Source organism: Meriones unguiculatus, chromosome 19, assembly GCF_030254825.1.
Source record: "Meriones unguiculatus strain TT.TT164.6M chromosome 19, Bangor_MerUng_6.1, whole genome shotgun sequence".
NCBI classification, from domain to species: domain Eukaryota; kingdom Metazoa; phylum Chordata; class Mammalia; order Rodentia; family Muridae; genus Meriones; species Meriones unguiculatus.
Window position 1 is genome coordinate 64,701,991 of NC_083366.1, and position 27,673 is coordinate 64,729,663.

Here is a 27,673-nt window from a genome sequence, read left to right on the forward strand (position 1 = left end):
GGGGCTGGGAGCAAACCCCAAATCCGACCTTCTAAAAGAAGTCTGGTTTGGGGGACCTCAGATAGGAAGTGCAGCCATGAGTCTCCCATGGACAGAAGGCAGCAGGGTGAGGGAGGTGTTCCCCAGCTGTTACATCCCTGGAAAAAGAGCACAGAGCATGCAAACCCTCCCTCCTTAACCCTGCGGTCACAGGCTTGGCCCCCTGGAGTCTGGGTTGGAGCCTCCCCACTACAGAGCAGACACAGGTCACATGACTTCAGCATGCCCAATCAGGAGAGTCCTGGTTGGCTAGCCAGTCTGATTGCCCGAATTCTGGGCACGTGACCACATAGGTTACAGTTCAGGAGTTACAGTTGGAGCGAGGTAGCTGAGACAGTTGGTGACCGGCTTGTGGTAATTAAGGCCAAGGTTTCACTCGACACCTGGCAGAGACAGTGTGCTGTGGCAGTGCGCCACAGCAGGATTGCGGGAGAGGTCCTCAACACCCAGGTAGATCCTGGTCTGCTGCGGTCTTCCGGTCTTCCGTTACTGGTCTTGCTTTCTTGGGTCCCTTACCCCGCTTCCTCCGCTTGTCTGAACCGCTTTCCTTCAGTTCTACGCCCTTAACCTTCTTTCCTCTGCCTGGCTAATGGAGGGCTCAGGGCTGCAAGAGTCTTGATTCTGAAGCACCCGGGACTCTGCAGCGCCGGCTGGACAGTCTCTGGTGACCGAGACAGCCAGGTCCCCGCCCAGCACACTGTGGATCACCCCAGGAAAACTGACCCTTGCCTTCTTTCATGTCCCTAATGGTCTGCTTTTCTGTCCAGGCTCCTCCAAACCGCCACATTCTGCATCCGAGGGAAATCAAGCCACATCTGTCTTTAGAGACTTGGCTTGTCACATATAATACTATCATCGTTAGTTCCACTCATTTTCTGGAAGAAGAAAGTATGTCGTTCTTAAGGCTAGGTGCTCTTTCGTCTTATGTCCTCTTCGTGTGATTTATGTATGAATCTGGACATTTCAAACTGACCTTATATTCTTGAGTGAATTCATCTTGACCATGACAGACCATGACAAATATGTTGTTGGACTAGTGTGAAGTGTCATTAAGGTTTGTCACATCTGTTACATACAAATATTGGCTTATAGGATTGGGTTTGCTGTAGTTTTACTTGTGTGTGTGCACACATGTGAAGGTCACAGGACAGTGTGAGGTCAGTTCTTGCCTTCCATGGTGTGGGCTCAAGAAATGAAACTCAGGCCATCACGTCTGGTAGGGGGTAGTACAAGCAGCTCTACCCACTGAGGCAGCCTGCTTTCCCTCTGTCTGGCTTAGGTTACAGGGGAGCACGTGCTTTGTGCCACATCGGGAACTGGCCCTTCCCTTCTACCTTAGGAAATTGAGGACCATTGGCATTCTTTAAAGATCTGGTAGAATTCATCCTTGAATATATCTGGCCTTGAGCTTATTGTTTTGATTGTTTTTTTCATTAACAACACAACACTGTGACCGACGTGATTGCTTGTTGGTCTCTTCAGACATTTTATATGTATTTAGAAATTTGCCCATTTCTCCCTTTTCAGTTTATTGCAGTCCAGGCTTCCCGAGCCTGACCTGGTCATTCCAGAGCCTTGCTGTATCTGCTGTGATATCACCTTCATTAGTCTCTAGTTTCACTCTGTCTTCTCACGTGGTTAATTTGGGGAATGTTTTCCCTGTCCTCTCTATAGACAAGCCCTTTGTTCTCTTGCCTCATTCTGAGTGGTTGTATCACTAGATTCAGCATGTTTCATCAGCTCCTGCTTTGGGGTTCAGTTTGTTCTGATTTTTCTTCTACCCTGAAGTGCAGCGTGGGACCATCTTCACATCCCTCTAACTTTTCCATGAAGGAATAGAGAGCCCTAAACTGTCCTCCCAGAACTGCTTCTCAGTGGTTCTCATCCGGTTTGCCATGTGGCTTTAGGATGGAAATTCTCAAGCAACTTGCAGGCAAGAAAAGTGGCGGGGGGACGAAGCAGCTGGAGGGCAAGTCTTCCAGAGTTGTGACCCTCATGGAGCATCCACGTCGTCCTCAGGATCCGTGGCCAAGGTAGCATTTCAGGGGTGTGCCTCCTTCACACGGAGCTGCAGGCTGATGTCAGGATCCCAGAAAGGGGTGAGAAGAATGACTCCTACGACAGCACTGAAACTGACATCGTTAAGGGTTTGGACCACCCAAACATCATCAGAACCAGAGAGTACCCCTCTATGGTGATGGAGCATGCGGCCGGGGGAGATCTGGTGAGCCACACTGAGAAGGGGGGATGTGTGCTGGAGGAGCAGGCCCAGCGCATATTCACCCCGATGGCGTGTGCAGCTAACTCCTGCCATGAGAACAGCGTTGCACACAGGGACACCAACCAGACAACATCCTGCTGGATGGCAAAGGAAGCATCACAGTGTGACTCTGGCTTGGTTATCCAAGTCACATCTGGGCAGAAGTTCAAATGTGGTGTCGCCAATAGAGTGTGCTGTGTTGTAGGCTGGATACCCAATCCATGTGTGACAGAGAGGGGTTGGCCAGCTGTATCTGCCCGTAGCACCTTATTGGCAGGCACAGCGGACAAGGGTGAGCAGCAGGGCCCCCATTAATACACTACACTCATTGTTAGCATAAGGGCACGTAGGACACTCACCATGTAGTTTCTAGACATCGGGCGTGGCCAGGCAGCACCTCTCCTGTTGTCCCATACACAGTGCCAGGCGCAGACCCTGCTAGCAAGCCTCTGACCCCAGCACCACCTGAGATCCAGACCCTGCTAGCAAGCCTCTGACCCCGGCACCACCTGAGATCCAGACCCTGCTAGACAAGCCTCTGACCCCAGCACCACCTGAGATCCCTGTGACACTGTGATAGCTCTCAGCCCTGCTGGACACTCCACCTCCCGTCAGTGACCCACATATCCTGCTACTTTCAGATGCTGCTGGACACCTCCTGCCCTGACATACAGCACTAGGTACACAGTCAGCCATGGCACTGCCTTCCCAGCTCCTGGCTTGTGTTCTGGAGCCTTGATTACCATCAGGTGAGCCACCTGTTGGAAACGGCGCCCTTTGGCCCCACGTGCAGTTGTATAAGGCAGAAAGGCCACATCCTCTTTTCCCTGGCAGATGCTGCAGCACACTTCCTGAGCAGGTTGTTGAGCATGTGTTTTGGCTGAGCCTTGAGGGGAACACACATGTGTGTCCGTCCTCTGGCTGGAAGCACTTGAGGAAGGGCCTTATTCCTGTTTCCTTTCCAGGACACTGCAAGCGTGAGCATGATTAACTTAGGATGTCCACCTCTTCCTCTTTCCTCCTGAAGGGCTTTCAGGGCTCTGAAGGAGGCATAGCCAGCTCAGGCCTGCCTGTGACGTGACAGGTGCAGAGCAAATGATGCAGAGAGCTGCATGGCTGTTGCCTGCTGTGGGGGGCTACACTGACAGTTTAGAACACAAAACGCTGAGGGCTCTCGTGGCAGTGAGTCAAAGACAGAAAAAGCAAAGAGGAGACAGAAGGGAGCAGAAAGGTTTATTTCCTGAAGGAGGTGAGAACTTGGGTATCACATTTGGAAGGCCGCGCTCTGCTCCAAGAAATAAAGCGTGGGGACTTTACTCAGGGAGCCTGTACCTAGGGGCAGATGTGTGGCTCCATTCCTGGGCGTGCTCCATGGAGGAAGACCCTAGTGTCCTGAGCATGCTCGGTCCGTAGTTCACCACACTCCCACGGGCGCTTCAGGAGGCGTTCCCCACACTCCTGGACCTGTGCAGTTAAGTTCCTGCGGAATACTCCTTGAAAGCTTAAATGACAGACAGCCATGCCTGCGGCCGTGCTCAACTTCCTGTGCAGTGTTGACGCTAAATCTAGTGGGAAGCACGCCTTGAAGGTGTGGGGCCCAGAAGGTGCTTGCCTCACAGTGTGGCTAGGAATACCACAGTGGACACGGAGCCTTGTTGCCAGCCCTTGGGCACAGGGCACACCTGAAACTGCTTGAGGTTGGCAGCCATTTCTTCCAGACTTCATGCTTGAATATTGTCGAGAAGCTATGCCCACGTCACTCAGTGCAAGCAGGAGCCAGCTAATGAAAAGAATGTAGAATAATGGAAGTTCTTTGCCTTCTGGCCTTCATGCCTGGCCTTCTCCCTCTAAGACAGTGGTTCTCAACCTTCCTCATGGTGCAGCCATTTGATACAGTCCCTCATATTTTAGTGACCCCCAAATAATTTCATTGCTACTTCATAACTGTAATTCACTATTCCTATGAATCGTAATGTAAATATCTGCTATGGGGAACGTCTGATACACACCCCTCAAAGGGTTCTCAACCCACAGGTTGAGAACCTCCACTCTAAGCAGTTCTTGTAGGGATGCCAGCCTGGCCCTGAACGCTGCTTTTGTACTGGTTTCTGCTTACCTGTTCTCACCTGTGAGGAGAGGGCCTGGTGTGCGGTGGTGGTGCACAGCTCACCACCTCAAGGCTCAGGACGGAGCCCCGTCCTCCGTGATGAGCCCGTTACACTGCTCAAGAGCGACGGCACGGGTTTTTCCCAGGTCCACCTTCCCTGAGGGGAGCCTCCATGTGGTGGTGGACAGATCGTGTCTACAGGACGTTAGCCAGTCTGTGCACGCCAGGCTTTCGTTACACTGTTATTGTGTCAGGCAGGACGCAGGTTCCCAGAGGGAGTGACAAGGCCCCCAAATAGGACCCAAAGAGTAATAGTTGGGCCAGCTCAGGGACCCAGAACAGGATGTAACAGTAATGGCATCAGTCCACTGATGGTCAAGAATGAAGGACAGTGCAGTGTCAGATGCCAGGTGGGTCAGCTCATGTCCAAACAAGATACAAAGATGGTGGGGGACTGTGCAACAGGACCCAAAAGATAGTAGGTGGCTTTGGTAGACTGGCTGGGACAGCTTCAGTTCCCTCCAAGTGCTCCTTGGTCATGGAGATATTCAGAATATTGCTACCCTTTCCTCTAATAAAGTTTTCACCTGTGGGTATATTTAGATCCTTATGCATATTCTCGCACTATACACAATGTACATTATTACATATAAACTTATTAATTCATGGTAAAATGAGCTTTCAAGAGAAGCACACCCCTGTCCTTATGTGCCTGCTCTAAGGGAGGCACAGGAAAAGGTGACAGTGACAGGAGAAATAGTCACTTGTTTCCTTCAATAGTGCATTCGGTTTTCCTTGCTGACCCATTCAGTTCTGGATGCTTGTTTTTATGCTGTGTCTCATCTGAATTCCTGTCTTTCAGATGCTGCTGGGTGGAGAGCAGAGACAACTGGCACCCTCCCCATAACACTTTTGCTCTTCCTAGTCAGCTTTAACCTCCTTGCCTGGGATTCTAGACATAGGCAGAGGGGTGACTGAAGGGTGAAGGCTGGCTTGGTCTGAGTGTTCTACCAGGGCTGTGACCTGGCAAATGATGTTCCACTGACTAGGTTGTTGTCTAGAAATGGCAAAGGTCAAGAAGCTCTTTGACCAGTAGAGAATGTGTGTTTTTAGAGCATGTTGGGAACATAATTTTAATAGAAATATTATTCTGTATAGCATGTAAGAGTAATAGTTCTAGTCATTTTATTTACTTGTGTTCTTTTGTGTTGAGCTCTCTGAGATTTTCAACATACACATTCGTCCTCCTTCCCTTTTTCCTTCCTTCCTTCCCTCCTTCCTTCCTTCCTTCCTTCCTTCCCTCTCTCCCTACCTTCCCCTCCTTCCCTCAATCCTTCTTTTCTTCCCTTCTTCCTCCACCCTTTCATCCTTCCCTTCCTTTTCTTCCTTCCCTCCCTCCCTCCCTTCCTCTCCTCCTTCTTCCCTTCCTTTTTCCTTCCCACCTTCCCTCCCTTCCTTCTTTCCTCTCTTCCTCATTCTCTCCCTCCCTCTCTTCCTTCCTTCCTTCTTTACTTCCTTCCTTCCTCTCTCCTCTTTTCCTCCCTTCCTTCCTCTCTCCCTTTCTGTCTCCCTTCCTCCCTTTCTCTGTCCCTTCCTCCCTTCCTGCCTCCCTTTTTCCCTCCTTCCCTTCCTCCCTTCCTTCCTCCCTTCGTTCCTTTTCTCCTCCCTCCCTTTCTGCCTCCCTTTTTCCTCCTTTCCTTCCTCCCTTCGTTCCTTTTTTCCTCCCTCCACTCCTCCCTTCCTTCTCCCTCCCTCCTTCCTTCTCTCCCTTCCTTCCTCCTTCCTTCCTTCCTTGCACTGCATTCTTGTTTTTGCTTCTCCTCCCTCCCTCTTCTGAACTGGAAACTACATTTATAACCATCTCTCTTTGTCTTGGCACAGTAGTATATACCGACATTCCCAACCCTGGGGAAGCCGAGGCTCGAGAATTGTGACATTCAAGGACAACATAGATTACATAAAAAAATAAAAATAAAAAGAGCTCCATCTCAAAAACACGTCCTTTTTCAAGACTGTCTGTCCTCCCCTCTAAACTGCTTTGTCTAAGATGCTCACATTTAGCACACTCACAGATGTTCTTAGCCCTGCACTTTTCTTTTTAACATTTTCTGTTTCATCCTCTCCTCCACTTTTATTTCTTAATTGCTTTTTTTTTTACCATATAGACAGTTTACTGGGTCATTAATTATTTTGCTAATTTTTGACCATAATTACTAGATGCACCAACAGCGTATCTAAACCTATTTTGTATTAGTAGTAACCCAGCTTTGATAGAATAGAAAAAAACCTACTTTAAGCAGCTGTCATCTCCCTCTGTTTCATGCCATAATGGCCATTTTTATAACATCTCTATGATAGAAGCCCGTCGACACATTGCGTGAACACTTGATGCGGTAGGAGGCCCTCTTGCGTCTGTTGATTTCTATGCAGACTTTATTACCTCTGGACTTGCCTTTTGTCTTTTTGGATTTGATTTGCCATCTGGTCCCGTTTCCTTCCACACTGAAAGATCTTCAGTTCTTACTATGAGGCAGACTTGCTAGCCATCAATTCTTTATCTGAGAATGCCTTATGTTACTTTGAATTTGGCTGCTTAAAGAATTCTTCTGTTACATTGACTATTTTGTTGAGACTTTTAGTAAATCTTAACTAACATGATTACCTCGTTTTCAACTACAGAATTTCTACTTGGTTCTTCTTAGAGTTTCTTTTATTTTTCTGGAAATTTTCTGAAAATTTTTTAAAATTTTTCAAATTTACTGCTAGCATACTATTACTATGCAGTGATTTTGCTCAGTGAGTCGTTCTTCACCCAGATGACTACTGTTCCTGACACTAAGTCACACCCCCTCTCTGCCCCCAGGGTTGGATTGCAGGCATGTGGGGCTATATCAAGCTATTTATGTGGGTTGTGGGGATCCAAACTCAAGTAATTTAAGTATATAGATCCGGTTCCCTTATCCACTTGAGCCATCTCCTCAGCCTTCCAAAATACTTTTTTTTTTCTTTTGAGACAAGGTCTCACTCTGTAGATCTGACTAGTCTGGAACTCACCATGTAGACCAGACTAATCTGAAACTCCCAGAGATGTGTCTGCCCCTGGGTGCTGGGATTGACTGGTAAGCTGTCTTGACAGGTTCACTGAAAACCAGCAATGGAGGAAGCCTTCGCTTAAAGGAAGAGCACCTTCATTAGGAAGCCTTTGCTCAAAGGCACAGCACCTTCAGCACAGTTGAGTGCACCGCCCTCTGCTGGAAACACACAGAGTTCACACCTACCGACCCTTCCGTCCTTACTGAAGTAAGTTTGGGCCTCCTGACTTTAATTCTCCTCTGCTGGCTCTAATTCTGACTCCCGTCTCTGTCCTCTCTCTGTTAAGGTGTGCTAGCCTTCTCACAGTATTACTGGGTGAGCAACAAAGAAGAATGTTTCTAGACAAACTTAATTCCAAGAAAACCAGGAAGTGTTCGCAAAGTTTTCCTTGTCTCAGCGATCTTCAGCTCTTCTGAAAAAATGGTCTCAGTTCATCTGAAGACTGGCTCCACCTGGCAAGGCCACAGTACCCTGTATTATGCTCTTTCTGCTTGGATTTGATCTGAGCCTGAAAGAGATTTCCACTTTAGGCTCTTTTCCCTCATTTCTAGGAAGGAAGCGGATTTCTGAGGTTGCTACCTCTGTTATGTCTTATCATTCTCCCTTCAGTATTAGCATTTCTTTACTGAAAAACAACTGTTTTTATATTGAAACTAGCGGTGTAAATTTTTTTTGGTCCTGATTACATTCTGGGTGGTGTTGATGAGGTAAACATGGGAAGAAATTCACTTCTGGTCATCATGGATGTGGTACAATCCAGCCAAAAAGGGTTCAGATGAGTGAGACGTCCTTTGTGAGAATTTTGTCAGAGAGCACCTGCCACAGCAGCTGTTTTGAGATAGAGAATATGGGTTATATTGGCAGTTAGCTCTGGGCTGCAAAATCGGGTCACCCTCGCCTGGGGATTCTCTGATGGCAACTTGCTAGCCAGGGCAGTAAGCAGTAAGTAGTTCCTGCCATCTGCAGGGAGTGAAAGAGCCGGTAATTTAGACTGTGGTGAGCTGTTTGCACGTTTACATGTTGTGTTTGTGTCTTTGTAGCATGCGTCTAAAAAAAAAAACTAAACAAACAAACAAACAAAAAACCATGAGGTTTTAGGACTATGGGACATCTGATACTCTGCCAAGCTGATTTTGCTCTGTTATAAGGCAAGGTGTGTCCCGAGCATGGCTAGCGCAGGCTGTTCAAGGCTACGGGGCTTGGTAGTTTGGGTGTTAACACATATCTGACTTTGATGTTTCCACTGGTTCATTAGGACAAACGGTGTCATAACTGAAGGAGCAGGTGCCCGTCTTTGTGGAGGTATGGTTGTAGCACCCCTTTAAAGAAAGCTCGTCTGATATTGTGTGTCTCATTTTATCAGTGTCATAATGCCGGGAGGCAGTAGTCTCATTCTGCCTTGTGAGAACCTGGAGCGCATGAGCCCCACTTCCCTGGTAGAGACTTCTCGTGCTGTGGCAGAGGTCTGGGAAAGGAGCAGAGGGTTTAGGGGGACCCAGACTCTCCAGTCTCAAAGGTATGACGAAACAAAAAAAGTTTGTGAACTGACTTTGTTGGCAGAGCGACCTTCATCCAAGTAAGAGCGGCCTCTCTCAGCAAGCTCTTACTGTCAAGTCCGTGAACTTAACACAGTGGATGTCACAGGAAGGACTCCAGAGCAGAGCCTGGGCAAATCTCCTGGGGCTGACTCTTTCGTTTGTTTGTTTTCTAGAAGTGTTCCTAAATGGACTTTTCAGATGGTCTGGGAGAGACATGCTGCACTTCAAATGCATCTGGGAAACTAATCTTACCCGGAGCACTGTGACCGGCAAAGGGGTTGCTTTAGGCCAGACCTCTTCAACATTTTTCAGGTGAGGATGCTAAAGGCATGATTGGAAAGTTGATAATCCCTAGTTTTTTAAATAATTTTTATTTTTTTATATTAATCACAGGTTATTTACTTTGTATCCCAGCCGTAGCCTCCTCCCTCATTCCCTCCCAATCCCACCCTCCCTCCCTCATCTCCTCCCTGCCCCTCTCTAAGTCCACTGGTAGGAGAGGTCCTCCTCCCCTTCCATCTGACCCTAGTTTATCAGGTCTCATCAGGACTGGCTGCAGTGTCCTCCTCTGTAGCCTAGCAAGGCTACTCCTCCCTCATGGTGCAGGGGGAGGTCAAAGAGCCCGCCACTGAGTTCATGTCAGAGACAGTCCCTGTTCCCCTTATGAGCTGCCATGGGCTACATCTGAGCAGGGGTTCTATATTATATCCATGAATGGTCCTTGGTTGGAGAGTCAGTTTCAGAAAAGACCTCTGTGCCCAGATATATTTGGTCCTTGTGGTACTCCCGTCCTCTCCAGGTCTTACTAACTCCCTCTTCTTTCATAAGATTCCCTGCACTCTGCCCAAGGTTTGGTTATGAGTCTCAACATCTGCTTTGATACACTGCTAGGTAGAGTCTTTCAGGAGTCTCTATGGTAGGCTCCTGTCCTGTTTCTTATTTTCTCCTACTTCCAATGTCTATTCCATTTGTTTTTCTAAGTGAGGACTGATCATCTTACCCCAGGTCCACCTTCTTGTTTAGCTTCTTTAGGTGTACAGATTTTAGTATGTTTATCCTATCTATTATCTACTTATAAGTGAGTATATACCATGTGTGTCTTTCTGCTTCTGGGATATCTCACTCAGGATGATCTTTTCTAGATCCCACCATTTGCCTGCAAGTTTCATGATTTCTTTGTTTTTAATTGCTGAGTAGTAAATTGTATAAGTGTACCACAATTTCTGTCTCCATTCCTCAACTGAGGGACATCTGGGTTGTTTCCAGGTTCTGGCTATAACAAATAAAGCTGCTACAAACATGGTTGAACAAATGTCCTTGTTGTGTACTTGAGCATATTTTGGATACAAGCCTAGGAGTGGTATAGCTGGATCTTGAGGAAGCACTATTCCTAATTGTCTGAGAAAGTGCCAGATTGATTTCCAGAGTGGTTGTACAAGTTTACATTCCCACCAGCAATGGAGGAGGGTTCCCCTTTCTCCACAACCTCTCCAGCAAGGGTTGTCGCTTGAGTTTCTGATTTTAGCCATTCTGATGGTGTAAGGTGAAAGCTCAGGGTCGTTTTGATTTGCATCTCTCTGATGACACAGTCCGTGGTTTTAAGAAGGCTGGCCACACAGGTTCTTTGGCAAGGCTGGGAGGCACCCGGGTGCACTGTGTGTCTTTTCTTGCCCACGGAGCTCCAGGCTTCCTTTCCCACTTACACACTTCATGATCTTGGCTGAGGTGTTTGGGGGTGTTTCTCATCTTCCAGTGGCTCCCAGGGTCCATCCATTGCTCGCCCACTCAGGAAGAGACATGTATGCCAGCAGGCGCATGGAGGAAGTGAGCACAGGATTCGGGTGTGAGCCCCAGGGCTAAGAATGTTGCTGCTAGCTCAGAGGATGCTCACACAAGCATGGAGACACTAGTGCCAACGTGGAGCAGCGAGAGCACAATGGGATAATACTCATGGTCGGTTGGCTGATTATGGGGGTGACTGATGTCCCTTACATAGAGAGCTCCCTTCCTGAGCATGCCATCACCCCTGATCCTGTCCTTGGCTGTCAGTTCCTTCTACAGTGCAGGCAGTGTGGCCCTGGGTGACTTGAGCGTCCTCCAGATGCCAGCCTGAAGCCCGGGAGTTTCTCCTACTGGCTTCCAGACCAGGGCTTCTCCCATAGTTCTGTAGGCTGCCTGGCCTTTGAACTGTGTTGGAGAACTTAATAAAGATGGCGTGAACTTTGAAACTGTGTCACGTCTGTGTCCCTTACACTCTCAGGAAGCTTCTAAGTGTTTGCAAAGCATTACCTTTCAACAAAAGGGTAGCTCACATCATTGTAAATGGTGGGTTGTCTTTGTTGTGCTTATGAAACTTGTCCGTGTAAGAAGAAAGATCAGCAGCCTCCAAACTGTAGTCCTACTTTGAATAACTGAATAATAGTCCTTTTTAAGTTCAGTGTTGTGTCTGCTTGTGAACATAATAGTGACCAAAATCAAGAAAATCACTGTGTGAGAATTAGATGAGTAAAAAGAATCTACAACAATGACTGTTATTAAATTGTATATGATTTGTCTATTCTGTAATGAAGTTGTGTGTGTGTGTGTGTGTGTGTGTGTGTGTATGAGAACACGAAGTCTGTGTTCTGATTTTGAGTTGGAGGACGTGAGCGCCGCAGGGTGGAAGTTCTCGTGCAGGAATGTGGTGGTGTGCTTGCTGGCTTGGGCATGTGGCAGCTCAGAGGATGTGAGGGTCAGTTTGGGATTATGTTTTAAACTGAGCGATAAGAATCTTATGTGCATATTTGCACATGGGTGGTGGTGTTTATTTAGACATTTTGAATGAAAGGATTTTGATAATGTGGAGTTTATGGTATTTAGGCAAGGTGAGATACTGTGCTCGTAACCTGAACTTGGGGTTAGGTGTTTATAATTTGGAAATATTTTATCTTTGTTCTTTCCCTTGAAAACTGGGATATTTCAGTTTGCCATGGAATTTGGAATTAATATATACGTGTAGTGGGCAAGAAATAATTGTATGTGAATAGTGTTAAAGAAATGGAATGTGTTTCTGTGATTGTGCAAATGGGTTAATCTTGTTGGTAAATGTAGGTGAATTTGTGTATTTGGGAAGACATAGATGGTTGAAGGGCTTGTCTCTGTGTATTTTAGCATGTGAGGTCCAGTGTGTGAGCAATTAGGGTGTGGTACGATGGGTGCATACATCTGAGATGTGGTGTTCCTGCGACTCTGCACTTGGAAGACCGAGGAGTCATTTTCGTGAATATTCCGAGTGTTGTCTTTATGCAAACGCTGTGAGATTATATTGGGAGACATAGTCACACATTTTGGTGTTCTGTGTGTTTATATAGATGTTTGGTGCCTGTGGAAAATGATGCTCATATGGACTTTGTATTTTTTCCTATATCTCCTGTGTGTGTGTATGTTTTCTGTATATGACCAGATTTTTGTGTGAGGAATGTTAAGGTGAGACTATATTTCTAAAGGGTCATGAAAATTTGGATGGCTGTTTCTGTGACTCTACATATTGTAATTAGGGAGTCATTAGCAGATATGTATGAAGTAAGGATGTGTGCATCTGATGGATAGTTGAGATTTATGTTTGCACAGGCAAGTGTGGGAACTGTATTTATTGCATTAAGCTTTATGATATGGTTAATTTTTAGTATTGGTGATATAAGAAATGGTTTCTATCAGATAATTCTGAATTGACAGTGATTTTTAAATGGTATGGTGGAGATACCTCTGTGTGTTGAACATTTAAGATGGTTATGTATATCCAGTTAATCACATAAAATATGTGTCACAGAAAACTAGATTAAGGTATATTAGTGGCATATTAGATTTGGTTAATGATAGAGGGTTTCTAGGTATATATGAGTAGGGGATGAATTTGGGAGGCTGTATTTTTGTCAGTATGGAATATGTGTCTAGTGTGTTACAGAAATATATGTATATATTCAGGTAGTACAAATGTTTACATGTGTTAGTTGTATGTATATAGACAGCGCAGAAATTAGTGTACAAACATTTGTGTGGGTGTATCTATCTTTATCTTCCCTCTTGGTACTGGGCATGAAATCAATACAGGACTCTATTTGTGAAAGATTAATCTTTTTTTATTCCTTGACTATGAACCTGAGTGTCTGACTATCCATTTATGGGTTTTGTGAGTGTGGGTATTTGGGGTCTGTAAGTACATACGTGTCTCTGTGGCCCTCTTTATGTTTAGGGTAGTATTGTGAAGAGTTTGGTTCTATGTGTGTTTCTTCTGTTTCTGTTGGTCTTGTGTGTTAGATAAGATTATGTTTGTTTTGGCTGTGGATGACCTCCCAGCCAGTCCACTAAAGCTACAGAGCCTGCCCAGAGCTTCAGAGGACCCATTCCCACTCTCTGGGTGGTCTCATGTACAACCAGGTTGCTGCCCTGACCTTTCTGCTGGTTTTGGTCAACCCACGTATTTCTCTGTCGAGTTCTTGGGGCTGATGCAGGTGTGTTATGGTGGATGTGGGAGCTTCTTGTCTGTGATCGGAAGCAGGGAGGCTGCGGAGATTATGTGTACCTTCAGAAATTGTGTAGTACACTTTCTGGGACGGTTAATTTCCCATGGATGTATTTCAGGGTGACACATGAGAAAATTAGTGTGTACTCGGGAGTTTGTAGAATCTATGCCTCTTGCATTCCTGTTGTGTTCACATGTTCCGTGTTTGTTGTATATGTTTGTAACAGGCAGTTGGCTTGTGTGTGCATAGTTGTACAGGAGCATATACATAACGTAGAGTGTTTTTTTTCCCTAAAAGTCAGTAACACATGGTATATCTGTGTGTTCAGGATGTAGATAACAGGTGCATGTGTGTGAAGTGTGTATGTTCTGAAATATGTGCTGCAGCTTGGGGGTTGGAGTGGAGGCTCCTACAGTGGGAAGCTGGTGAACATATGCCGTATTCACAGGAAGGGTGCTGTGTGCAAAAGCTGGCTTTGGTAGCAGGTGAAACTCATCTCTTCTCATTTCCATGTTCGGTAGCATCAGGTTGGTATGAAATCTGTCCCGCTGATACTGTTACATGGTGTAAAAGCTAAGGCCTGTGCCCCTCCCCCATAGGATAGCTTGCTGTTTATTGGCATTCTCCTCCCCCTCTGTCTGTGTATACATGCATTCGTGATGACACACATGACCCACATGTTTTTGTAAAGTGTGCACAGGCCACAGTGAACTGTCACTGGTCATCAGGCTGTTGACCATGGTGGCTCTGAGCTATTGAATTACTCTGTGCTGTGTTAGTTCTTTAGGGCCAAAGATTTTTCTTCAGTGTTGACTTTGGGTTATTCCATGCAGATGGATTCAGAGTTGTCTGTATCTTAGTCACGTGGATGCCCTTCAGCCTCTGTGTGTTCCTGCCATGTACATGTCAAAATGGCTGTGAAGAACCAGCCTTTCGTGGTGTGTTGTCTGTATAGTGGGTGGCGGCAGTCACAGTAATGTGACATTTCTTTGACAGGCAGTCGACATGCTTAGTCTACTTCACGGATGTCAATCTCCCTGAGAATCATTTGGCAGCCACAGGTTCTGTTAACTCCTCTGTAGCACAGCTGGTGGGCCAGATACCCTCATCAGCCGAAAGCCTGCAGATGCCGTGTTTCTACCGCCGTGTACACCCTTTCGTGTTGGGTGAGTATTTCCGGGTGTTTGGTAGGTTATCTGTCTTACTAGTTGTGAACCAATGTCTCCACTGAAGCCCAAGACTTCAGGGTTTGGATAAGACCTTCAAAGGCCCTGTATATCGAGTGTGATGTGTGTAGGGATGTTGGGATGGGTACACGCCACAGCTCTCATTCAGGGGTGAGAGAACAACTTTGTAGAGTTGGTTTATTCCTTGCACACTTACATGGATTCCAGGCTTTTCAGCTGCCCCCAACACTTTACCTGATCAGCTATCTTGCCTGATGTTACACTAGGGATCAAGCTTCAGTATCCATTTGGAGGAGGAAACCTCCACACAAGCCTAGGAGACTATAATACCATTTCTTGGGAATCATGGAGTCATCTTATGGGGTGAGGACAATAAAGTAGCAATTAGGGCATTGCAGGTGCCAGAGAGCCAGTGTTAGGAAGAGACTGGTAAGTCACATGGGTCGTGCAGGAGACCTTGGGTAGGTGAGGGTGTAGTCCTGGCTGAAAGGGTAAGTTTTTCAGGGAGATGGACCTTGAGCTGAAGTGAGCAGGGAAATACATGGGTTGACCAAAACTATCAGAAAGGTCAGGGCAGCAACCTGGTTGGATATGAGACCACCCAGAGAGCAGGGATGGGTCCTTTGAAGCTCTGAGCAGGCTCTGTAGCTTTAGTGAACTGGCTGAGAGGTCATTTGGAGGGTTTTGTGAAAGGAAGCAACGGAGTCCAGTTGTCTCCTAAGAAGATGTGTTTGTCAGGTGGTGTGGACCTAGAGGAGGACATAAGTAAACTATAGCAAGGATAGTGGGGCCGGTTCTTAGGATGTGGGAAGGGAGGAGAGAAGAGACTGGATTCATGACTTGTCTGAAAGAGAACTCAGGACTGATGCACAGGACATGAGAAATTGGGAAAGTGAGTAAAATGGTCCTTGACTATGTACTGGTGAAAAGTTGTGCTACTTGACAGTGACACTGAAGAATTTGCTAAGATAGGGCTGAAGAGATTCTCAAACTGAGAACAATGTCCATCAGTATCCTCATAGTGGTCTAGTCAAGGCTAGCACACCCCAGAGTGGCCCCTTACATGTGGGTGCCCCTTTCCTATGGGTGGCCCTTCTGCATGAGCATGCCATCTGTGTGGGACTGGTTGTTTCTGTGTAGTCTGGGGTTTGTTTTTATTTTGTTTTGTTTTGTTTTTTTTTTTTTGTTTATTGGAAATAGGTTTCCCTTCATACAGTATATTCTGATTACAGCTTCCTCTCTTCTGCTCCTTCCACTTCTTTTCCACTTCCTCTTCCTTCTGAATCCACACCCATTATTATCTCTCCTTAGAAAACAAAAAAGTGTCTAAAAATAATAGTGAAATGAGGTGTCTTTAGGGTTAGGATTGGGGGTTATGTCCACTCTTCTTTCAGCTCTGGGACTCCATCTGGTGCAGACAAGTGTAGGCCCTGTGCATGCTGCCTCAGTCTGAGCATGTGTGCCAGTTGTGCTGCATTTAGAAGGTCTTGTTTCATGCTGCCCTCTGGTTCTTACACTCTTTGCATCTCCTCTTCCACAGGGTTCCCTGAGCCCTGGGGGGGAGAGAACTGAAGGTGATGTTCCATTGAGGGCAGAATTTTCAAAGATTTCTCACTCTCCATGTTATATCTGGCCATGGGGAACTAGAAAAAAATCATTCAGAGTGAGGTAATGTTAAGCCCACCAGGCAAGAATAAGACCACTTGCCACAATTTTAAGCCAGATTTGAAGCAAGCTTTAATTAAATGCTGGCCAGGTTGATGGACTCTGTTCAGGACCATTCTAGGGTTCCCAGGACCTGGCAATGAGTCACATTTTGCAGAGGCTTAAAAAGGCAACTGTTCAGGTTATTTTAATAAAATTGTGTTTGTTTTTAGTTTCTCTCTTAAACTGGCTATTAAAAATAATGAGACTTTTATATTTGTTTAATAAGCTTCATAACACAATAACTGAGTACTTATTACTCTGTTCTTAACCCTCTAAGATAGTCTGGCTTCCTCTTTGCCAAAATCCCCAAGATACTTGCACTTTTTCCGCTTCAGCTCCTCTCCTGATGTCTCCCGAACCTCTGCTCCTGGCTGAATCCTCTACTCCTCTAACTCCTCTTAACTCCTCCTTCCCTGGCTGACAGGAAGTGCAGCCCTATTCTCTCCCCTGCTCATCGATTGACTGCAAGCTTCCTTATTAGAGTATCAGGGAACAGTTCGTGAGTAGGGTTTACACAACATTGAGACAGGAGATTCTCAGAACAAGCCTGCAACCAGATATGGGGAGTACAGAAATCAGCATTTGCATTACACAATAACCTTATGGCCATAGGCAACCCCATAAGGCCACCGGGTCTCATCAGGGTCAAGCTCATATCCAGACGTATTTCCTCCCTCTGAATCTCCCACCTGCATCCAACCAAAGGCAAGTATACATCCTGACATATTTCCTGCCCACTTACCTCACACCCACATGTGGTCAAGCACATCTGAGGTGGTTGGGTCAATCAAACTTGTTTAGGGGAGCAAAAACATGTATGTGTATGTTATCTCCCATAAATAATGGCCTCCAGCATTCCAGGAAGTCATCTGTCTATGGGTAAACATTGACCCTTACATTCCACTCTTGAGTTGTATCCCAAGTCAGTCCTTAACTCTGTGAAGGGTGCCTGTTTATATTGAAATCTTATAACCATCATCTTAATGATGCTCAAACAGGAATTATTAAGCATTAATGATGCACGAGTCAACAGTAATTAGCAGAAGGGTCAAAGGCCCTGTGATGGCTGACATCAGAGTTACTGTCTAGGAGAATCCTGAAAGGAAGAATGGGATCAGTCTTTTATTTCATCTCAGCCCCCCTTTTAAAATGCTTTTTTAAAGCCAGATTATAATTAATCCAGAATGGTTTGTATAGAAACACTTTTCTCTCAAATGTATACAGTAATCATCTTGTTCTACATAGAGCAGATTGAGTGTCCTATCATATTGTAGAGCTACTTCAGCTAAAGAATCTACCTGTTGATAGATCTGGGTCTATTTGATTTTTAACAGGTGCCTTTTCTGGTATGCCAATAGACACCATGGTAGCTGTTGTGTCCCTATGCCAGGGAGCTTCCTTTGGACCTAATATTCCAGCCTTTTAGGGGAGAACGGGTAACACATTCTGTAACTACTTCCTGCTGAAACAAGGACGTCGTTGTCAGGACACCTGTCTTTAATCCCAGCACTCCAGAGGCAGAGGCAGGTGGATCTCTCATCTCAGTTTGAGGCCAGTCTGTAGAGAGAGTTCCAGGACAGACAGCACTACAAAGAGAAACCATTCCTTGAAAAAAAAAAAAAAACAAAACAAAATAAAAAATAAAAATAAAAGAATACAAAACATAAAAAAGAAAAACCCCCTCACTTAATTGGAGTATTATTGCTGTGAAGAAACACCAAGACCAAAACAGTGTGTATTTATAAAGGAAAACATTTAATTGGGGCTGGCTCACAGTTTTCTCATGGCAGGAAGCATGGCATTGTGCAGGCAGACATGATGCTGGAGAAAGAGCTGAGGGTTCTACATCTTGATCCAAAGACAGCAGGACACTGTGTCACACTGGTCAAAGCATGAGTATGTAAGACCACAGAGCCCATCCCCACAGTGACACACTTCCTCCAACCAAGCCTCACCTTCTGACAAGGCCACATTGCCTAATGCTGCCGCTCCCCATGGGCCAAGCATTCAAACATAACAGTCCATGGGGCCATTTCTGTTCAAAGCACCACACCCACAAAACCAATCAAACAACCAAACAAAAACCCAATTTCCAAACTGAAGCTCTTTTAGTGTCAAAATAAAGCTTGAACTCATGAATACGGTCCATAAAACTGGCAACTTTACTTCCTGGTCCTGTCATAATGCACCATTACAGAATATAACAGTTTTTCTTCTTTCTTCTTTCTTTTCTTTTTCTTTTTCTTTTCTTTCTTTCTTTTTTTTTTTTTTTTTGAGGCAGGTTTTCTCTGTGTAGCCTTGGCTGTCCGGGACTTGCTCTGTAAACCAGGCTGGCCTTGAACTCGCTGAGATCCACCTGCCCCTGCCTTCCTGAGTGCTGGGATTACAGGTGTGTGCCACCACACCTAGCTATAACAGTTTCTTTTGTGGCTCAGTTTATCAAAATAGCTAAAGCTTAACAAAGTTTGCAAAGACAAAGAGGCTAGACATCTATTCTTTTTAAATTTTTTTTCTTTTTAAAATTTATTTACGTACGTATCTTAGCCCCTACCTCCTCCCCTCCCAGTCCTGCCCTCTTTTGTCCCTTCCTTCCTACTCCTCAGAAAAGGAGAGGACCCCACCACCAACAACAACCTACCCTGACACATTAAGGTGCTTCAGGAGTAAGCACATCCTCTCCCACTAAGGCCCAACAAGGCAGGCAGCCCAGCTAGGGGAAAATGATCCCAATACAGTAACAGAGTCCATGTTAGAGACAGCCCCTGCTCTAATTGCTAGGGGACCCACATGAAGACCAAGCTGCCCATCAGCTACCTAGGGCCTGTCTGTGCACGCTCTTTGGTTGTTGGTTCAGCCTCCATGGTCCTTGGTTAGTTGACTCTGTAGGTCTTCTTGTGGAGCTCTTTTCTTCTCCAGATCCCTCTGTCCTTGCCCCGACTCTTTCCTAAGATTCCCTGAGTACCAGCCAGTGTTTGGCTGTGGGTCTGTGCATCTCTTTCAGTCTGCTGCTGAAAGGGTGGAGCCTTTCAGAGGACAGTTCTGCTAGTGTCCTGTCTGCAAGCAGCAGAGTATCATTAATAGTGTCAAGGATTAGCTCTCCTCCATGGGATGAGTCTCAAGTTGGGCCAGCCATTGCTTGGCCCTTCCCCCAATCTCTGCTCCATCTTCATCCCTGCACACCTGTTGTCAAGGTAAATTTTGGGTTGAAGGTTTTGTGGGCGGTGTCCTACTCCTTCCACTGGAAGTCCTGCCTGAATATAGGAGGTGGTCCCTTCACTCTTCATATCCCCGCTGTTAGGGGTCTCGGCTAGAGCAACCCCCATATCCTCTCAGGAGCCTACCTTATTGCGGTCTCCAGCTTGACCCACAAATGTTCCCCCATTGGTTTTCCTCTCTCCCAGCCCTCTCACCTCCTATCCCTGCTCTTCCCCCACCTGATCCTCCCTCTCATTGTTCTTCCCACCCTCTCTCCTACCCAGTTCTCTCTCAGCATCCACTTCTGGTATCTATTTTATTTCCCCTTCCGGGGGAGATTCAAGCATCCTCCCTTGGGACTTATTTTTCACTAAGTTTCTTTGGGTCTATGGATTGTAGAATGGTTATCCTGTACTATTTGGCTAATATCCACTTACAAGTGAGTACATGCCATGTGTGTCTTTCTGGGTCTTGATTACCTTACTCAGGATGATCTTTTTTAGTTCCATCCATTTGCCTGCAAATTGCATGATGTCTTTTTTAAATAGCTGCTTCAGCTATTTAAAAGTATTCCATTGTTTAAATGTACCATATTTTCTTTAACCATTTTTTGGTTGAGGGACATGCACATTTTTCTGGCTAGTATGACTAAAGCTGCTATGAATATAGTTGAGCAAATGTCCTTATTGTATGGTATAGTGTCTTTTGGGTTTATGCCCAGGAGTGATATAGCTGTATCGTGAGGTAGGGCTGGTCCCAATTTTCTGCGAAAGAGCCAGATTGATTTCCAAAGTCGTTGTACAAGTTTGCACTCCCACCGGCACTCCCCTTGTTCCACATCCTCAGCAGCATGTGCAGACACTGGAGTTTTTGATCTTAGCCATTCTGATGGGCGTAAGATAGACTCTCAGAGTTGTTTTGATTTGCATTTCCCTCATGGCTAAGGATGTTGAGCAATTTAAGTGCTTCTCAACCATTAGTAATATCTCTGTTGAGAATTCTTTGTTTAGCTCTGTACCACATTTTTAATTGGATTATTTAATTTGTTGTTTAATTTCTTGAGTTCTTTATATATTTTTGATATTAGCCCTCTGTTGGATATAGAGTTGGTAAAGATCTTTTCTTAATCTGTACGCTGCTGTTTTCTATTTACAGTGTCCTTTGCCTTACAGAAGGTTTTCAGGTTCATGAGGTCACATATATTAATTGTTGATCTTAGTGCCAGAGCTATTGGTATTCTGTTCAGGAAGTTGTCTCCTGTGCCAATGAGTTCAAGGTCCTGCTACATTTTTTATTTGAACAGATTTAGTGTTTCTGGGCTAATGTTGAGGTCTTTTACCCACTTGGACTTGAATTTTGTGCAGAGTGATAGATATGGATCTATTTGCATTTTTCTACATGCAGATATCCAGCTAGACCAGCACCATTTTGTTGAATATGCTTTCCTTTTTCCATTGTATGGTTTGGGCTTCTTTGTTAAAAATCAAGTGTCCATACATGTGTGGGTTTAATTCTGGTTCTTTGTTTTGATTCCATTGATCAACCTGTCTGTTTTTATGCTAGTACCATGCTGCTTGTATGACTGTTGTTTCATCGTACAACTTGAAATAAGGGCTGGAGATACCTCCAAGTTCTTTTATTGTAGAGTTGTTTTATTTATTTTGGGTTTTTAGTTTTTCCATATGAAGTTGAGGATTGCTTTTTCAAAGTCTATAAAGAATTGTGTGGGAATTTTGATGGGAGTTGCACTGAATCTATAGATTGCTTTTTGTAGTAGGACGGCCATTTTCACTATGTTAATCCTACTGATGCATGATCACGGGAGATCTTTCCATATTCTGATATCTTCTTCAGTTGTTTTTTCTTCAGAGACTGGAAGTTCTTGTCATATAGGCCTTTCACTTGCTGGGTTAGAGTTACACAAGATCGTTTATATTACTTGTGGTCATTGTAAAGAGAGTTGTTTCCTTATTTTCTTTCTCAGCCCATTTATTGTTTGTATAAAGGAGAACTACTGACTTCTTTTGAATTAACTTTCTGTCTAGCTACTTTGCTGAAGGTGTTTATTAGCTGTAGGAGTTCTCCAGTAGAGTTTTGGGAGTCAGCTATGTATACTGTCGTATCATCTGCAAATGGAGATGCTTTGACTTCTTCTTTTCCAATTTGTATTCCCTGATCTCCTTTAGTTGTCCTATTAAACTAGCTAGAAATTCTAGTTCTGTGTTGGTTAGATATGGAAGGAGTGGACAACCTCTTGTTGTTCCTGATTTTAGTGGAATTGCTTTAAGTTTCTCTCCATTTAATTTGATGTTGCCCATTGCCTTCCTTTCCACGGAGTTTTGTTGTCTTCGCATCATCTTGAGACCCTTGCAAGAAAGAAGCTTTGATGTTTTTATCACAAGTGAGAAATCAGGAGCACAGTGGTCATGTCATAGTTTGAATTGCTGAGGAAGTCTGTAAACCTCAGGGGATCTGGGGCTTGACTTTTTCTTTTAAATTTGTGGATTTCTTCCAAAGTGTGTACTTGGCATCCAAGCAGTGTTCATGTTTTGTTACTGGGGTGGAGGTTTGTTTCTGTTTTCCATTCATGGAGCATGGCTAGATGGCATCGTCAGCCACTGGGGTGTGAGGAAGCCCTGGCCTTCCAGAGTCTCTTATGCTGCAGCCTATGGCCACCACTGCCCTCACAACACGCACATAGGCTCATGCGCATAGGCTAAGGGCGGGGCCCAGAGCCCTGTCTGGGAAGACAGCAGTCAGGCTATTCCTCTCTATTGGTGGAAGACACTTTCCATATCAGAAATAAGCTAGGGTTTTTCTTTGCTGTTTTTCCTCCAACATCTTTCTCCTTGATAAAATATATTTTATTTTATTTGTGTGTGTGTGTGTGTGTATAAAATTACACTTCTGTTCACGTACATGTGGATTCTGGAGAAGACACCTCATCACCCCTTTCTTCCCTGTCTCCATGACTCCAGCAGCTCCAGGGACTTCAGAGGAGTGTAGTCATTACTGTATTTGTCCCTTTGTGCTTGGCTTGTTTCACTCACTGCAGTGTTCTCAGAAGCTACTCTAGTGTGTCACAACCTCCCTTTTTAGGCTGTTGGCTGCTTTATGGTGGGGTTTTGATGTTCAAAACACAAGTTCATGTAGAACGTTTTTTCTCACCCTTAGTTGTTGGACCTGTTGAGGCCTGGATCCTGAGTAAAGCCTAGATGAATTGAAGTGCATTTGGGAATTAGGGGTGGGGGAATCCTGTGAGAATTTCTCATGGCTTCCTGGTTACTGGTACACCGCCCCTCCCTGAGCCTGAAGGACAATAGGCTCCTCCTTCTGAGTCCATGCTTGCCCTTTCAGTCGTCAAAGCCTCCAGAATCTCCCCCCTGCAATGTTGACGCTGTTGCATAGTGTTGTGGTGCCAACAGAGGAGTCACGTGCCCTTACAGAGAGGAGCATATTTCTGCCGTGGAGTTGTGGGATGGGTCACACTGGGCTGGGCACACCTCAGAATGAGCTGTTAAAGAAAGTCTTCAGTTGTTGGGGCCTGGTTTGGTGTCACACAGCACATTCCAGCCCTTTGGAGGTGTAGGCAGGAGGATCAAGGCTGTCCTTGGCTTACATAGTGAGTTCAAGGTCAACTGAGGCTACATGAGGGGAAATAAGAAGGAAGGGAGCTTTCCTATCCTGAATTTGTCTCCTAATCACTAGGAACCTACACCTAAAGTTGGTGTTAGAATCCTTTATTTTGACTTTCTCATACCTCTCCTGTTCCCATTCTCACTGGTGATGTAGGAGGCTTTGTCCACAAGTTCCAATGGCTGCTCTACTTTTATCATGGCGTGGAATCTGAGTTGTAAATACTTAGAGGTTGCATAGTGCTATCTGTCTCTGCTTCTTTTAGACCAACAGTTCTTAACTTTCCTAATATTCTGTAATCCTTTAATATAGTTCTCGAGTTGTGGTGACCCCCCCCAACCGTAGAACTATTTTCATTGCTACTTCATAACTGTAATTTTGCTCCTGTTATGAATCACGATGTAAATAAATATCTGTGATTTCTGATGGTCTCAGGAGACCCCTGTGAAAGGGTCATTTGCCTCTCAACGGGGTTGAGACCCACAGGATGAGAAACTGCTATTCTCGACTCAGGGATGTTTGCTCTCATAGCCCTGTCTTGTTTTCTTCCTCTTGAGTGTTCTGGACCCTGGCAGGCTTGCTTGTACATCCATCTTTGCCCCCTTAGAAAGCTAAGTCTTATGTGTGTGTGCTCTTTTTCCCAGGTGAACTGGAAGACTTGGATCCAAGGGAGCCTTCGGAATAACTCCATGGACAGACAACCCTCTCCACACACAGAGGGTAAGCTGAAGAGCACTGCCCTCGTGGTGTTTCCAGAATATCAATAATCAATAGTCATATCCTTGACTGTGGACGTTGTCCCTGCCTGCCTCTTAAAGAGTAGGGTGATGTGGCCTGCGGCTGCCCCATTGGTGGGCAGGTGAGATGCCTACCTGCCGTTCTGTCTCTTGCCCAGAACAGTCTACATGCCCAGCGTTCTTTAAATCACACACTTGGTGGTGGGATGCTATACCCATGTCCAGGCTAATCTTCTTCATCTGCATTTTGAAAATCACATGTCTTTTGTGAACTGCTGCTCAACTGTCCAAGCCTCCAGATGCTCACCAGCACTTGACATTCCATTAACTGTTTCCTTAGGAACTACTTAACTTAGTTCTTGTCACATTTGACTTTGGCTGACTGGGACAGACCCCTTTTCTTTCCTTCTTCACTGTTTTTGTACTTCTTAAACCCCATTTTCACATAACTATCACTTCCCACCATGTGGCTCAGCAAAGCCAGCAAAGCTCCAGCCTAGGAGATCCCTGTTGGCTCAACCTCTCTTAACTCTCTGGTAAGCACAGTCTTATTTGGCATGGTGTTTGGGCATCAGAGGCTGTCTTCCTCATCCCTGGCTCTGTCAGTAATGCCTGTCCCTTTGTCTTCTTCTAGTTCCTGATGGTTATGGGGACTTCAGCCTGTAACAGCCTAGTGTCCCTTATGGCTCCCATGAGCTAGTATGCCAGGGCCTGAGTCACCTCATGTTTCCTTAGGCATTGCAGCCTTCCTAGTGAGGTGCGATGGGCAGTTTCTCTGTTCCCATGGTACTCGAACTGGTTTTTCCCATTCCATGTCCAGCCTCAGGGGCGAGGCTGTGAGAAGCTTTTGGAGTGCACTCCAAAGTCTTTCCCTACCTAAGCAGTTCAGAGACAGAACATGCCTGGCCCATCATGGTTCTCTGCACTGGTCCGTCACTAAGTCTCACATTGTTATAGGGTCACCTAAGTATGTAGGTTCGTGAGAGAGCATGGGTGTAGGTGTGTGAAGCCCAGCTTCGATTTCCAGCACCTCAAAAAAAAAAAAAGAAAAAAAGAAGAAAAAATTCTGGGGCGGGGGAATTAAAAGATGAAGTATTTCAAGAAATAAGGCTCATTATAAAATTTCTGTAAAAAGTAGAGCTGTTGCCTAGGAGTCATGGTATATGTGTAGTCCCAGCTGCTGGGGAGGATGAGGCATGAGGATTGCTTGAGTCTGGGAATTCAAGAGCAGCTCGGGCAGAATGTCTCCCAACAATCCTCAGACACAGAATGTGGATGGGGTCTAGGTCAAGGGCAGGACGTGCACTTAGTACACGCAAGGCTTTGTATTTGGTCACCAACACGAAGGAATAGGTGACAAAAATGCCTGGGTAAGTCTCAGGATGCTCCAGCTTCTCATTCTTCACCCGTAGGACACACCTCCAGATGTGTGCATGGGCACTGGGGACTGAGCATGCTCAGTCTGTGCTGCAGCTCTGGGCTGCACCCTCACCTTTTCCTGATCTCTCAGCCATAAGGTTTTATCCTTGAGAGCAGGACAGCATCTTGACTTCTGTAGCTTCTCCAGGAGCCCACTCTGTGCCAGGCGCAGCACACAGTAGGTATCCACTCAGGCCTGTGGAATGAATCAACGTCTCTCAGGCACTGCAGGAAGTGCCTTGAGGCCCAACCTGTAGCCATTTCTCAGGGGACTGTTGGAAAGACGCAGTGTGACAGAAGAGACCCCGAGGGGTGGGAGACTCCAAGGACAAGTGTCACAGCTGCGGATATAGAGGCGGTTTAGGGAGCAGACAGGGTGACTCACAGAGCACTGAGGAAGACCCATGAAAGAGCTTCTCACATTTCCAGGATTTTTTGTTCTTTAGGGTGAAGAGTACTTTTGCAAGTAGGTTAAAGAGTTATTCAGCATATGGGAATGATTATCCCAAGAGAAGCTTGCTGAGTGTATCATGCCCTAAATTTGCCACGAACCTAGCATATAGCATTTCTTTGGACTACAGTTATTTTTTTATTTAGTTCACAAACATTCAGGTGCCAGGGAGAAGCTTAAAGCCTGTCAGGCAGAGCAACAAGGACACAGTGTCCTGCCACAGCAAGGAGGAGCCTGGAGAGTGCAGAGGACAGTGCCACTTGGACACTCTCATTCTCTCCAAATGTGGAACTTGATCCTTGCAGAGAAAGAAGCCTAGTATGGAGATAAGACTGTGCCCTGATTCTTTAGCAGCATAATTGGCCTATCACTGAAGACGAGGACTCTGTCTTGAGCCTTGTGGTTATGGCTGCGGATCACCTAGTAACATGAGACCCTCAAAGGCATAGGGAAACTGTTACAAAAGAGGTGGGGTGGGGCCCATGCTCTAGAAGACTTGTTTCAAGGAATGAAGAGACCAGGTGTGAAAGCCAGAAGAGACAGGAACTGTGTTACTGTATACTATTCAGTGCTTCCTGGCATATCATAACTACATTTTGATCCCTCTTCTAGTGAGTGGCATGGACACAGATCACCAGTAAGTTTTGAATGTAAAGTCTAGTAGAAGAAGTGGCTGCTCATGCCCAAATAGTTTCCCATGAGTCTGTGCCTCACAGGTGGTGATGTGAGCCCCGGTGTCCACTGTGGTGCTATCAGACCCCTTCTGGGGCAGGCATGAATCAATGCACCTTCAAAGTGTCCCTTCTGTTATTTTCAGCTTCAGTATTACAGTGCAAATTGACCTTGCCCACAGGCATTTAGTCCATCACTTAAATCTTTTAAGCATGATCTCTGTGTCTTTAAACTGAGCAAGCTCAGGAATACAATGTCTTTCTTCACTGAACATGTTTAGGCATGTAATGAACTCCTTTACTGAGCATGTGCAGAACTGTAGTGAGCATCTTTCCCAAGGACGCTCGGTGTTCTCCTTTACAGACCGTGATCAGGAGGGAACCCACTCATGTAAGAATGTGTTCAAAGCTCCCCGAGTAAAGTCCCCTTGCTTTTTATTGAGAGGGACATTGCTTTTGAAATGTCACCCATGTTTTTCTTGCCCACTGCAAGTAGTCATTCTTTCTCCTCTCTTTATGTCTCAACTCTGCTTATTTTGGCTTTGCAGTCACCAATGTGAGAACCTTGGTGTTTAATCCAGGGCTCTTGTAAACTGCTGGGGTAGCTGTGCACACAGCAGCAGCAGTAGCAATCCTGATCTTTATGTCTGTTCCAAATCTGATCCTAAGTGCAATCTCGCTTGGTGTGTGGCTCCTGCTGGGCAAACAAGAAAGACACAGCCTACTTGGAGGATCTCAAGTTCCTCATCTTCATGTTAATGGTGACCCGGGACAGTTGCCGAAAAGCTGGTCCCCCTCAGATGGTGAGCACCATGCATCCCCTTCTCTGGGCTCTGCTGGGACATTGTCTTAATATGCTGAGAAAGATTTTCTGGAATATCTGTAAGGGAAAGAGAAGACATAGATCACCCTTTTATATGGTGAAAAAACAAACAGGGTCAAAAGTGGGATGGTGTTCAGCAGTCAGCCCCCCAAATATGCTAGCTCCTCAAGGGATTTGTCCTGTAAGCCTCTAGACCTCAGAAGGCTTAATCCAAAACCAGCCCCTGGAGGAGCAGTTGTTCTCTGTCACATAGGTCCGTGCTATGGAGTTTCAGAGCCCTCCCCCCAAATCACACATTATCTTCTTCA

At 45.6% G+C, this 27,673-nt stretch overlaps 1 long non-coding RNA gene across 2 annotated transcripts in view; it reads left to right on the forward strand.

Annotated features, from left to right (window-relative positions):
• Nucleotides 1-338: 338 nt before the first annotated feature.
• LOC110563419 (uncharacterized) overlaps nucleotides 339-27,673 on the forward strand; it is a 31,803-nt gene continuing 4,468 nt past the window's right edge. Inside the window, exons 1-6 of one of the 2 annotated variants that reach the window (XR_009587656.1) lie at nucleotides 339-489; nucleotides 7,543-7,706; nucleotides 9,211-9,349; nucleotides 14,536-14,705; nucleotides 23,909-23,984; nucleotides 27,212-27,345. This is a non-coding gene — a long non-coding RNA (uncharacterized LOC110563419). The remainder of the gene's footprint in view (nucleotides 490-7,542; nucleotides 7,707-9,210; nucleotides 9,350-14,535; nucleotides 14,706-23,908; nucleotides 23,985-27,211; nucleotides 27,346-27,673) is intronic. The other variant, XR_002477284.2, reaches the window with a different exon arrangement.